Genomic DNA, 13,074 nt, shown 5'->3' on the forward strand with positions numbered 1-13,074 from the left:
CTCTCAGGTTTTCAGTTACAAGTTTTGGTGTTTGATTGGTTTTATCCTGATTAAGAAGACAGCAGGTGATGTTTCATCAAAACCAAGGCAGAATTTACCTTCGTTTCAGCATTACTGCTGAATGCTGCATTGGTATTTTAATTGCAGGTCCCATGTAAGGCTAAAATAGGTAAATTATTTTCGTATTATTTTTCATGAAAATTGTCTGTCAGCAGAATCAGAATCAGAAAATACGTATTTAAAATACTGGAAGCACTTAGTGCAGAGGAGGTTACTCACCCCTGAGCCCAGTCTTGCTGTGGCTCATGTTGCTATTTAGGGCAATCACACTGGATACATTACAAGAAAGCAACAGCCATCAATTTCTTTTTTGCACAAGGAGCAAACGATGCTTTGAAGTAACCTTCTATTTCTACTGCTTCTGCAATGCCCTGCCTCAGCTAACATCCCATTCCATCACCACCATAATACTTATCATCATCTAATCAGTTAAACCATTTTTCTGTACTGCACATAGCTTGAAATAGTACTAAAAGAAGCAAAAGAATTCACCTAACTGCTTCTTCTGTGGAAAACATCTGAATATTTTTACTCAGTACAATGAACTGAAATAAAATGGCTGCTTCAATCACATACCTTCAGTCAAAGTTTATTATTTGTATGACGTTTTCTTGAGGAATACTAGAGACTAAATAACTGTAAACTAACACAAAGATTCGAGTGATGTAAAAAATAAAGATGAATCAGAGCACCGGTAAAACAATCCAGTTCCCATTCTTCCCCAGGTACAGAAATACTTCAGGCACCACACTCGCCCTAAGCAGAGAACAGAACAATGCTACTCCCAGCATCCAGGAGTATGACCTTTATCTCGTAATTTACTGTGCTCATATGCAAGTTGGGGTCTGTGAGACTCACCGATGTGCCTGTGTGCAATGAATTACAGAAGAGGGCTAAGGCTCCCTGGAAGCTTCTTAGTACGCAGCTTATAAGTAACTAGCCATGTAGAAGTACATAGCTAATCGGTGTGTAACTAGCCATGTTTTATAGGAAAACGCTCATGGAAGTGAGATTTTTTCTCACTAAACCCCAGCACAGTCCTGTGCAGTTTTCCACAAACAGCAGGCAATAAAACACCCAGCACATCTTGCAACCCTTGCACTTTTCTATTAGGCATGAATGGCAAAATTAAGAGGGTGCCATTGACGTTTTGGTCCAGAAATCCTTCATTAAACTGCACGTGCAGAGTTGCTATGCGTTATTTTATTTAACTGCATAACACCATAGAAAAGTTAAGCATAGTACAGGTCTCTCCAGGAAGAGTTAAGCTCCCCAAATCTGATTCAACAAAGGACAGCTGTTGTGTTTTCCCAATAACCAGTTATCAGCCAAAGAAAGAAAATGGAGCTAAGGAAGACAGCAGTGAAAAAAAAAAAAGAGGATGAGAGTCACTTAAACCGGGCTAGGTCTGGCTTGCCCACCCTATCGTTGGCGGAGGCTGGGTTTATAATACATTTTATAGGACAAGGCAGCCGAGACACGAAGCTGCAAGTTGAAAGGGACAGCTGAGGAGACAGTGGCACTGCTCTATTAGGTTTGGCAAACTGTTCCGTGATTGAAAAAAGGCATTGAAATGCCAGTAGGGATCAGCCTGACCGTGAATGCTCTGACGTACGGAGCATCCAGTAGACTACTCAAACCTCTACACTTCGTACCAGTCCGAATCTTCCAACTTGACTGCAGAAAAATCCCGTCTCTTGATGTACCATTTTCCCCTTCTCCATCAAAGTATTCTATCTGAAGTACTTTGGATTGGGATAGAAAATATTTGGATTCTGGACTAAATCCAAAGTATTTTGGACACTGGATTCTATCCAAAGGTCTGATTTTCATCAACCCATGTAATAAATACCTCTTCTCTGTAATCTCATAACAACTCCAGACAACTCATGTTATCTCACCACAAGTAACACAACTTTCCACATCTAAATCAATTACTTCTTTTTTCTGTGCGCCAAGACATGCCATTTAGATTTGTTTTGCAGTCCAGTTTCATTACAATATGCTTAAAAATATTTCATTGGAGAACTATGCAAAACGACACTGAATTGTTTGCCCCCCTTTAGACCCCTCAAACCCCTCCCCCCCTTGGAAAATTTCTCCTTCATTTTCACATGCTGAAAGTATGGTTTCAATTTTTAATGCAACTGTCTCACTTTTCAAAAAAAGTTGCACTTTAGGAAGCCTTTTTGCACACTCAGCTGTTAATGTTTACTTTAACAATTTTCTAGTCAAGCGGTGTAATTGAAAACTTGGTACAAAGTAAAAAGAAACTTAAATTAGATACTAATAGTCTGGATTCAGATCTATCACATATGATATGAATACCAATATAACATTTATTTTATTAATAAGGGAGATAAAGCCCGTCAAGACAAATTTTGACAGCCTAATGTTGTAGAGATGCTTCATTTCTTTTTTCTTACATGAAAACTTTTAAGTGTGCCTAACAATTTCACGTATCACAAAGGCTACTTTGAGGTCTACAATCAACGATTGCCTCTCTGATGTGCAAAACCCAGTGCTTACTTATGGACTGACCAGATCTAGGGTAAAAAGTTTTGCAAACACTTAGAATGTATACAAAACTCTGCTTATAGATACAAATTGCAATCTCATTTCCCAGGCTTTCCTTTCTATCACAGAAACACTTAAAAATACATTCAGAAATTGAAATGCCCTTAAATCACAGTCTTGGGGTTTTAGAACTAACAGGAAGCTTTAGCTTCTTAAAAAGCATTATTTTCAAACCAGCAGACTTAAAATGAGTTCTTATTTAGTTATCGCTTCCACATTATTAATCTGTTTAAGTCTATCAAAGCAATTAGTTAGGATTCTCCTGTATCATCCAATTAGATACAAATGTTGCATCAGTTTTTGGGAATGCTTTTCCATTCTGAAAAGAAGTATTCTCTTGCCTAATTAGATTGGTATTGAATACTTTATGAAGCCCTATTTTTAGGCGAGTGATTCAACAAACAAATGTGCCTGAAGTATAAAGGAAACCTTTCTTCCTTCAATCTTATCTCATTGTACTGGTATCCAGGACTATAATACAGCTGTATACATGATATACTCTGGCCTTTCGTTTGAGAAAGACATCTTCATCTTACTTGTAAATACAGAGTATTAAGAATACATTGCAACAACCAGAAAATTGATCTGCACTGAATGACTTAATTAAAATGATACATTTTAAATTGTCCTGGTGCTGCATCAGTTTATACCAGTCCAACTACCTTTGGTATTGAGTTATTGTGAACTGTGTAAAGGACAGTTCTACAGTATACTGCAACCAGCATTATGTATTCCTAATTTATACTACTTTTGACGCTGTAGAACTTTTCAGGATTGGAAAATCCCAACGTAACAACTCTGTAAGATGATAGCTATTTGGATTATTTCACTCATAAATAGCAAAAAACCTTCAAGAGCTCAGGCCACTGTACCTGTTTCTACACCCACACTCAATGACCCTTACCAGTAGCCCACTGGATATGCCCCAGTTCAGCCAGCCTTGCTTACCTGCACGTGGGCAAACAGAACCCTATTAGTATTTGCTTTCCTCTGCTGCCAGACTAGATGAGCAAAGCAGTCACTTCAGACCTACTATTTAGGAATCTAAACTAATAAAACAATAAGGAAAAGATAGTCACTGAGAAAAAGCCTGATTTTAGTTCGGAGATTTTAGCTGATTATTAAAGAGCACAAAATATGAATCTCTTGGGAGTATTGTGGACCACTGGGCTGATCAGAAATTGTAACTTTACTTTTGATATCCTTCCTACCAATGTCCACGGTGCAGGTAAAAATTAAGAGTTCATTGAGCTGCACTGCATCCCCTATTTAGGAGATCTAACCGTGCCATTACAGTTATCCAAGCAATGGCTGACCTGGAAAGGAGCACGATTCTTTAGCATTCCTTCTTAGTGCATGTACAGTACCAAAACCCTGAAACTTTCTCAAAGTATGCCTGCCTTTTAACATGTCTATCTGTGCAACTCCCAGAGTTGGGAGCAACTGGGGTTTTCACTTCCAGTGAAAGAACAGAGCAAGTACATTCCTTCAAGAACTCCTCTGTGTACACATGTGCATGTGTATAAACACAGAGCATCCATGAAAGGCTTTTGACAAATAGCAAAATTCAGCTACATGACAGTCCAAAAAGATGGCAGGAAACAAAAGGATTTTCTTTTTAAGCCTCAGCTCTGTCTACTCTAAGAATTTAATAAATACAACAGCCACCCGATATAGCCCATAGAAGAATACAAGAGCACCACAATGCTCTTTCAGGCCTTTCACCACATCAATTTTTTTCTTTACAAGGGAAATAGGTCAGAACTGTGTGCATGTGACACAGGCCTACTCTACTGTCAAAATAATGCAGGCACTCAAGATTTAAAAAAAATTAAGACTAATATTTGGTATGCAATTTAAATCAACAGTTACTCTGTAGATAAGAATCATGTCACCATTATCAAAACCTTTGGTAGGGAATATTATGAAAGAGAGTATTACTAACCTATATGTTAATAAGTGAAGAAATGTTATTACATCCACTTTGTCACTTTAGGGGAACTTATATAATGAAAAGAGGAACTTGTATAATATACAACGTCCATCTTCAGCAACCTACCAATCTAAGAAAAGCAAACCTGGACTCAGATGTTTTCTGTCTCTCTCTTTTGTTTTTTTCCAATGGCTAAAAGCCATTCATACATTTACTTTTCAGTGGTCTTGTCTCAATCTGCAGGCATAAAGCTTTAACAATCTTACCCAAAATGCTTATTTTGTTATTCTCTGAAACAAGACAGCAAGTAAAGCATTTCACAGCAGAGAACTACAAAGCAAGGTTCCTAGCTAAGGATTTTGAAGGACCATGTTTCCTATAATATAAAGAGAAATTACAGTTGAACTCTTTTGCCTGAAAAACTTTTCTTCGGTTCTTTTTCTTCTTTCTCCACCACACAGTGATGATGCATCGTCACTATGTATCAGTTCTGCAACTGGGAAGGCTACTTCTTCTGGGTCCCCTTTAAGTTTTGTTTGAATAGGAATTTCTGCCTCCTCCAAACCCCATGTTGCCATAAGAAAGGCACAATTCTTAAACTATTCTGATTTCGTTGATGTAATGCTTTTCCATAATTTAGTATTCTGGAACAAACATGAGCAAATCTTAATTCTCTGTGGCCTGAGGTCTCTTTCATGGTTTTAACACTGAAATTTTTCTGTATCATCATTCTGTTAGCTCTCTAAGAGCCTATCAAACTCTAGAGGAGTCTATCAGGGAAAGTTAGCATGACTGCTAGTCAAGAAAAAAAATGACTGCAAAATGTGGAAGAAAAAAAAGCAATCCGTGCCTACAGGAGAGAATTCAGACCTTCCAAGACCAACTGCCACAACAGAAGAAGACATTAATATAGAAAAATCCACTTTGTCACAGTGGGATTGCTTTCCCTAACATAACACACAGATTCATTAGGAAATGACCACTGCAGACATTTACATTTGTCCAAAAAAGTGATAAGGAACTTAAAACTAACATAAACTTAAAATTCTAATAGCAGCACAATGATTATTATAGAATGATGTAGCTATAAATATTTTAAAGTTTCAGACCAAAGTTAAAACTACTTCAAAAGGAGATCAGAGCACATGAATTAACCAGTAACAAACTACTTTCCATTCTCATGATTTAGAGCTTCCAAAATTCTGAAATTATTAAATATAGTTTCATAATGGTTTTATAATGAAGATCATATGAATTTCAGGAAAAAATTGATACAGAATGTTCTTAAGGTATCTAACAAACAAATGCAGAAAATAAATAGGTAGTAACTATTTGTAAGTGTTCAGTTCTCTTGACAGCTTTGCTCTATGTTATTGACTTACCGGTTACTAAGGAAATACAAATTTGTGGAAACAGAAATGTTAATTTTACAAGAAAAGAGTATTTAAATTTAACTATTTCACAACCTGAATGTAAAAACTCAATTAGATTTTAGATAAGCAGTTTAAAAAGGAAAAAGTCAGACTGCAAAAAATATGGTGAAAGGCTCCAAGCTGCTGGCATTGCAATTACTGGATGAGCCCCAGATCTCCATTAACTGTGCACTGCGATATCAAAAATCAAGCAATAAATGGTAAAAATGAAAATCACCCTCCCGTATCTAAAATGCAGAGGTCTTCATAAACTATATAAACCTCCTTTGTATTAGGCACCTTAAGTTCAGGACATGGCAATATTTAAATAATTTGAATAATTCAGACCGAGTTTCTGTGCAAGAGAATGTCAGAAACATAGTAGGACTGCAAATTAAACCTGTAAATTATGCTTTTATGCCAAAGGAATAAGTCACATGACTATGCTATTTTTAGATACATAGATTTTTTTTTTTCTCCAAGTGCTATTTTTTAAATTGTTTACTGAATTATGTATCCCTACTCAGCAATTTCCCTAATGAAAATACTCTTAAGATATTAAAAATATATGGTAACATAAAAATCAGCTATTCAGACACCTTAATGCAAACTCTACAGCCTTATCTGGCATATATATAACAGTGTTTGAGAGCTCGGGCTGCCTCTCTGAAATCCGGTATGCTACAAACCTGTACAATATGATAGATGAATTGCTGGCATTAGTAGATTATTACTTACTGTCTTTCAGTGATACACTAATTGAGTGTGTAAGTATTTGGAGAATTTGGCCCTGCGGTTTTATTTAAGAGACAGACAATTCTGTTTTCTAAAAAAGGACTCAAAAAGTTCGAGGATATTTTAAAAAAATAAAACGTGGGTGATTTTAATCCTTTTAAATGCTTCCACTCCATGAAAATTATGACAAATATTTCTTTCTTGATACACAAGAAGTCCATGAATTGTAAGTTTAATAATTTTTAAATGAATCTCTATGAAGATTTGTATACATGACCTTTCCATCTACAGCTTTTTATTCCACTTACACTGGTCTGAGTCAGCTGTTTTGTGAATATACCATCTGATTGAAAAATAGTCTTTCTCCCCCTCATATTAAAACAACACATTTGGTTTGTTATTTAAGATCGATTAAGTAAGTAATGCACACACAAAGTACTTTTAAATATACTAATTAACGGTAGGGCACAGGAGATATATATATATATATATATAAAAAAAAAGTCTGACCTTTTTCCACATTAAGCATTAGATTGAAGGTGGATATGTTCATCTTGTTCATTCCAAGCTGAAAAATAAATAATCAGTTGAAAGAGAAGATAAGCAATAGTAAGCGATGCAGTCCAGACAGGATGTTAAGATTTCAATATGAAATGATTCTTAATTATTTCTTCATATTTATAAACACTTAATCAGAGAGGTTTCCTAGAATATTATTGCTCCTTTGAAATTCTGAAATAACTGTTTCCACACCATATTTTGTACACACTTCATTTCCATAAAACATCATGAGCACAGGAAAAAATTTCTAATATTTAAGAAAAAAATAATGTACAACTTCTTTTTAAAAAAATCTACTCTACTAAATTTTGATCTGTATTCTGGCAACAAAGATGTTAAAAGTTTTCAACTGTACACACACCACTAGTTTCAAATAAGATTTTGTGCTTCATGAGTGAAAACCTTTCCTGGCTGGCTGTTCCACCTCCTTCACTCGGAGATTTAAGAAAGCCAAGGTATTTTTAGCCTATTAAAATGAGCAAAGTATCTAAACATTAGTATCTGTGTATTTTTGGGTTGAATTTTTATGTAACAATTATCAGATGTATTCACACTGACACCTTAATAAGGACAAATTTCTTTGTCCAGTAAACTGTGAAAACTGCAGTCTGGCCCCTAGAAAATGAAACATTTGGGGTTTTTTGATAATAAAAAAGCATTCTGTTCTCTACTTCAGTACAGGGGTTGTGAAACTCTCCTTGGAGGTGTTTTGCCATCCAAACACAACATCATTAGGTTTAATGTAGAGCAAGATGGTACCTGGTAACGATGCTCAACTCTATCCTGCCAGGTATCCATGGCTTTGCTCACTTGATGCACTATAAAATGTGATATTACTGCATATGCAATAGACTGCACATATGCTAAGCCGGACAAAAAAAGTTTGATTCTTTTCGGAAGAAACTAAACAAAAGGGTGAGTCACAGTCAAGCTTGACAAGTATAAGATAATTCCACCAGCTCATCAAAGCAGAGAAAAGAAAAATGAGAGTTAAAGGACCACAGGCACCCAGAAATTAAAACCATGTGTCTCTTTAAGGATGCAGTACATCCAAGAGTTCAATAACAAAGCTCCAAAAAAAGATAAGAACCTAAAACCCACACTACTTCATCCCAATCGAAGGACTATGTGTTGTGCCAGATACTAACTTAAAACGTAAACCAGTTCTTTATTCTCTGAATAGGCTTGAAAAATGTCTCTGGAAATGCAGACAGTAGGGACACAACAGATTTTTAGCATGTTCTGGCACTACACTCCAAAAAGTGAGCTATTGGAAAAAATGCAGGCAAAGAACCATTTAGTCAGCTCTTCATCCCAACTTATTTAAAGCTTAATCAAAAGAAATTCATTTAGCTACACAAATATATTCTGCCACATACCACCCCCCCACCCCCCCTAAACAAAGCCATTAGTGTAATGAACAAATGCCATAAACTCTTGGCAGAAAAATCTAAGAACTATGAATTCAAGCTTACAGACAGGTACGATAGCTCCCCACATTTGTTTTGCATATATTTATTTCTTATGTTACCTTTCAGCCTACCATCTCGATGGAAATCTGAATTCAAGGAATTTAGTGGCAAACTTCCAAAGCTGCTGAACCTGAATATCACTCCATTTTAAATAAGAGCTTTTCAAAGCATTTTATTTAAGAAAAAATGTCTTTTCGTTCATTTTTTTTTGTAATGAAAACTGCCACACATAAAAACTCTTTTATAAAAATACCACATACCTTAACCTGAAGTATATTATCAGTAATAGAAAAAGTTTGCAGGGAAACAAAACAAAGCTAATCCCACAATTAAGTTGACAGAATTACAGAAACCGAGGCGCTGAAGAGGGATCACAGGAGAGCAATCTGCTCAGCCCACTGCCAGTGGTGGAAGGTCAAAATTACCAAGATCCGTCTCTGAAAGCTGCTTGATGCATTTTTTTTTTCACATTTCCTATCACAGATTTCATGACAGTTATAGGTAAAATATCCCAGTTTTTCATCCATATTTGCAGTCAGTTATGAGGTAAAACAAAAAAGCTTGGACTGTTTCCCTTTACATCTATCCTAGATTATCCTTTGTGCAAATTGAATTTATTATTTTTTTTTTAAATCTACAGAGCAACTGCCACCATTGCTTTTATAAAAACCTCTTATCTTTTTAAAGCCTTATGCCCATCCTACAGTGTTCTCTTTTTTCCTAGAATAAACAAACCCAATCCTTTCAGCTGTTCTTTAACAGTCCTGCTTTCTAAATCTGTCACTAGCTTGTTGCTCTGCTTTGCCGCCTTCTGGCTAATACAAATTTTTTTAAAGGGCAGTGGCCAGTACCACAAAACACAAAACATTCTACCTAAAGGTCTCACTGACAGTGAACATATACTGAGTCTCGTGTCAGACACTGCAAAAATCTCCAGTGCTCTAGGAATGAACATTTGTGATTCCCCCCCCCCCGCCCCCCCCCCCCCCCCCCCCCCGCCAAGCTCTCCAATTGTCTTCCTCTTACAGAGGGAACATGCAAAGGAAACTCAGAAGTTTCTGAAAACGTTCTCATTTTTAATGCATTTCCTCAAGCAAAACATGAGTACAGAAAGTAAGAGATGTTTTTCAGGAGCAAAGAGATACTTATGGAAGAAGAAGCTCAAGAAGAGAAGGTTTAGGGGAGATCTTACTGCTGTTTTGAACCAGCTAACATGTGGTGAAGGAGAAGATTGAGCCAGAATCTGCTCTGTTGTCCACAGTTAGAAGAACGAGCAGCAGAAACATGTGCAATGTGGAAACTTTTGAATACATATTAGGAAAATTAAGGCTCTGGGGGACATCTTCTCAATGTGTATGAATACCTGAAAGAAGGGTGCAAGAAGATGGGGCCGGGCTCTTTTCAGTGGATCCAGTAATAGGAAAAGGCTGCCCAGAGAGGTTATGGAGTCTCCTTCTCTGGAGACGTTCAAAACCCACCTGGATGTGGCTCTGCACCCTGCTCTAGGAGAGCCTGCTTTAGCTGGGGGCTGCACTAGGCGATCTCCAGAGGTGCCTCCCCACCCCGGCCATTCTGGGATTCTGCGACAGCAGGTAGCAGGCACAGATGGAAACAGGAGGTTTCATCAGAGCATCAGGAAATACTTTTTTTACTGTGAGGGTGACAGAGCACTGGCATGGGTTGCCCAGAGAGGTGGTGGAGTCTCCATCTGCAGATGTATTCAAACACTGTCTGGACGTGATCCTGGACAACCTGCTCTAGGTGACCTCGCTTGACCAGAGGGGTTGAACAAGTTGACCTCCAGAGGCTCCTTCCAACCTCAGCTGTTCCGTGTGATCTCTAGATGCCCCTTGCAACCAGTATCTTTCTATGGTTACACGATAATTCTGTCTCATGACATCCCCAGCTACTGGTTTTGATAACTTCAACGTGAAACATTACACAGTGCTTCAGAAATACAAGCGTATACATCTTTTCACCCAACATTATGGATAAAAGAATCCCTTCTCTTACACACTCAGCAATTCACTTATCTCACAATCCAGTTTTTCTTACAGACACTTGTCTTAGAACCTGTTCACGTTGCAGGTTCACCAAATTAAATTACAACATGAGAATAACATACATCCTCCTTCGAATGCCATCAAATCTGAAAGCCTGCTTTTTAGAATTTAGAATATTAAGTATGGAAGCCAGAAAAGCAAATGATTTTAAATATAGCTATGTTAGGTTCCATAGGAACAATTTACAAATGCAAAAGAAACCCCCCCCAAATATTTCCCAAATTTGCATAAAATCCTACCAAAGAAGACTACTCTTCTGTTAGCTCTCTCTACTGAAAGGGACAGCTCTCCAAAAAACAGAGATTCAAAAGGAGTTGCAAACATCAAGTATTCTGTGGGAATACCGTATCTATTGGTTCAGAGGTTATCAGACAGAATTCTGTATTTTCTCTGAAGAAGTGCTGATAAGAATAAAAATGTTTAAACCCCTTATTTTGATGCAACAAATATAGTAGAGATACTACATTGACTCATTAAGATGTCCAAACAATCGACTGCAGATCAACATAATTTTATTTAAAAATAAACCCACACACATTTCTTCAACTGGGGCACTTCAGATTAGGGATCTCTTCAGTCTTTTCTGGAGGGATTTAAAAAAGCTTTGGAGAAATCTTAAAGCTATGGAATTAGCCTGGTATTTATAGCTCAGTTTCCTAGCATGTTGTTTGAGCTTCCTAGGACATTCTTTTTCTCTGTCTGCTGGTTGTTGACATGGTATAACCTTATGAAAACATGTAAGAATAAAAGCATTTCATTTTATATTTTACTGTAAAGTTCTGGCTTCATCTCAGGACAAGGCAGCTATACTTTCCTACTACAATATAATCTAGGTCAAGAATGGTGCTGCATATTTTCTGAAACAGATAACTGGAGTTCTATTGTTTAATTATGTCAAAATATATTACTACCAACTATGACTAATACTCCATATGAATCACACTGTCACAAACCGGTAATTTTCTTACCGTTAAAATACTGTGCTTCATATGCTGTTTCAATACAATCTGTTAAATCTAGGTCAAGAGTGTTTTTTTCTTCTTTGTTCTGTTATCAAAAAGGTCCACGTATGGGTGCACTGTCTATCGTGTACAAAGATATGAATTGCTAAATTGTTTACTTTTCTACTTCAGCACCATTAAATGTTGGAAGATGTCTGCGGTTCTTCTGTTTAATTTTTTTCAGTATTGGCTCAAATCTTTTGTATTACGCTACTTGAAATACATCTTCTAACAAACTTTACTACCACAGCATAAAACTATCAAAAAATATAAAGTTTCTCCGCTTAATAAATGCACCGATTTATTTTGAATACTTACCTACATTACTTCTCATGGTCTTGCTTCTAGTTACCTTGGGGATCTTTAGGCTTCTTAAAATTCTTGATGCGCTTTCAGCTTTGCTTTAGACAGTCTCCTGTTTGGATCTCGGTAATGGGCTATGTCCATTGAGGCTGGCTCCTTGTCTTACTACACCCCTCATCTGAGGAACTCTTGCACCCCACGTTACATCTGTTGAGACAGTTGCATTATTTCAATTAAAGAATGAACCACGTTTTTATTTCACTTGATTGCTTCGTAAGCCCTTATTCAATTACTTTGTAGTATAAACTTATAAACCGTAATAATATTTGCTTTTAAAGAAGGGTAGGATGGCTCTGACTGGAACTGATAAGAAATGTACCTTTTACTACATTATGGTAGTTCACTGTCCAGAAGAGAGAGTAATTTCTGTAAAAATGAGTAGATGAGTTTTTATGATAGAACTAGTATGCATACATAAAAGGTCACTTCTTCAGACAACTTGAGTTGTACTGATGCATGCTAAAAACCTTTGACTACAGAGGCAAAATTCTAGGCTTTGCAGTTACACTACTGCAAATGGCCTTGGTTATGTAAAAGTTTCCACCAGCACTGCTGATGAGCTATTAAATGTGTCTTTTGCACAGGTACACGGAACCGGTGAACCCCCAGCTGAAACAGAACCTGGGTTATTCCATAACATCTGCCTGTTACTGAGCCATTTCTTTCCGAATCATCAGCTAAATGTTCCTGCAGCCCTCCACTGGCTGAGTTAGTTAAGCTTTGATTACGCCCATTTCAATTTCTCTGACACTGAAAGGAGTTAGCAGTCTTTGCACGACTTTAAGTCAGTTAATCAGTTCTTTTACAGGTAAAATGGATTGGATCCCATTACGTTAAAGGCATATCCAAAAGAGTTAACTGTAAGACTTTAAAACAAAAAAATTGCAGATAGGCCAC

The 13,074-nt window shown here is 36.9% G+C and overlaps 1 protein-coding gene across 10 annotated transcripts in view; it reads right to left on the reverse strand.

The window, feature by feature from the left end:
• MBD5 (methyl-CpG binding domain protein 5) overlaps positions 1 to 13,074 on the reverse strand; it is a 149,365-nt gene that overhangs the window by 51,511 nt on the left and 84,780 nt on the right. For 9 of the 10 annotated variants that reach the window (XR_005105627.1, XM_037396356.1, XM_037396354.1 and 6 more), the window contains exons 4-5: positions 12,133 to 12,324; positions 7,228 to 7,285 (exon numbers count right to left, since the gene is read on the reverse strand). The gene's annotated coding sequence lies outside the window, so the exon portion shown is untranslated. The remainder of the gene's footprint in view (positions 1 to 7,227; positions 7,286 to 12,132; positions 12,325 to 13,074) is intronic. The other variant, XM_037396355.1, reaches the window with a different exon arrangement.

This window comes from Falco rusticolus, chromosome 8 (genome assembly GCF_015220075.1).
Source record: "Falco rusticolus isolate bFalRus1 chromosome 8, bFalRus1.pri, whole genome shotgun sequence".
NCBI lineage: Eukaryota > Metazoa > Chordata > Aves > Falconiformes > Falconidae > Falco > Falco rusticolus.